Genomic DNA, 1,552 nt, shown 5'->3' with positions numbered 1-1,552 from the left:
AGCAAGGAGTCAAAGAAGTAGGGAAACATGCTCTTGTTTCGCTTGGCACTGGAAAGACACTAATCATTCAATCACTGTGCTCATACAAATTTTAGTTGCATAGCATAGACTCATACTTGAAGCTCAGATCATCGTCATACAATGCTTTCTACTTGCAGCACTTGGGATTAAGTATAACTGGCAACAAGGTCCTTGACTTGATGTATGCATCCTGAGAACCTAGACAATGTCATGTAGATTTTAACCCCGCAAATGACCTTTAGACAACAATATGAATGACAATATTGAATAGAATCCTATTTCTCAGCAATTGGAATTAAGGATGTCATCATTATAATCTAAGACCATAGTGAGGGCACTAATGCCAACCACAACCATAGATCTAGAGATCACTGCATGAAAATATGGCAAGAATTTGAAGGACATACCAACTGCCCCATCCCCTGGAGTTTGTGCATCTATATAAGCAAATCCAACATCTGGGAACAAGCCAATTGCATTTTCTGGCATGGCCAGCATAGTTCTCTGCAAATCAAACAAGGCCAAAAGAAGCAAATAGATTTTAAAACCATTTGTGTATGTTTAGTCTTTAGATACCTCAGTAACAACCCTGTAACAACCATGACCAGACAACCCAATTCCAAGCCACATGGTTACACCATCCACATAAGCAAATATAGGGCTTCTTATACTGAGATATATATTTCAATGGGTATTCTGCAGAAATTAAATACCTGAAACAGAATAATCTTCTCCCATACAAAGTACAACCGGAATGAACACATACAAAGAAAAATGATAGGGGCACACTCTCAACCACACCTCCAATCACACTCTCATTTTAAAATCTCATGTGGGGCCCGGTGTACTGTAGCAAATGAGAGTGGGGTTGTGGTTGGAGGTGTGGTTGAGGGTGTGCCCCTAGTGCCACCCAATTACTAAAACAAAGGATAAACAAGCAAAACAAACAAATAATTAAATATTCAGGATGAGACTGTAATATAGATTGACAAACAACATGAATAGTATGGTGCCCTCAATAAGACAACGACGATTCACGTTTCTTACAATTAATATTCAACTCCAGTGCGTGTACACACATAGCCTCTGAACCATACAATATTACATATAAAATAAGATTAAAAAAAATGTTTTGAAGAAGGAACCACAAAGTTCACTGGTACAATGCACAGTAGAAGGGTCCATTTTGCACAAAGCTTCTGTCCAGAATCTCCAGACAGTGTAGGTGTTTTCTGTAAGCTTGCCAACATCTAAGACACAGTTCTAAAAGAAAACTCAAATTATGCCTTCTCCAAGGGGGTTATTTAAAGTGTGACACAAATATAAGATGGTCCAATTAGAGATATTCTCAAGGATCGCGTGTTGATTCTCGTGGGCTGACAAGAAAAATAAACATATGTTTCCTTAGCTGTTTGATCTTTCATGTGGACTGGGTAAAATATTAGTGTTGTAGACTTTGCCACGTGGATTGGCTTTCGGTGTCCACTTACAAAGTTCTGAAGAAATGATGAAAGAAGCTCGAAAGAAGCTC

The sequence above is a fragment of the Asparagus officinalis genome, chromosome 1 (assembly GCF_001876935.1).
Source record: "Asparagus officinalis chromosome 1, Aspof.V1, whole genome shotgun sequence".
NCBI classification, from domain to species: domain Eukaryota; kingdom Viridiplantae; phylum Streptophyta; class Magnoliopsida; order Asparagales; family Asparagaceae; genus Asparagus; species Asparagus officinalis.
Note: the sequence above shows the minus strand (reverse complement) of the source record.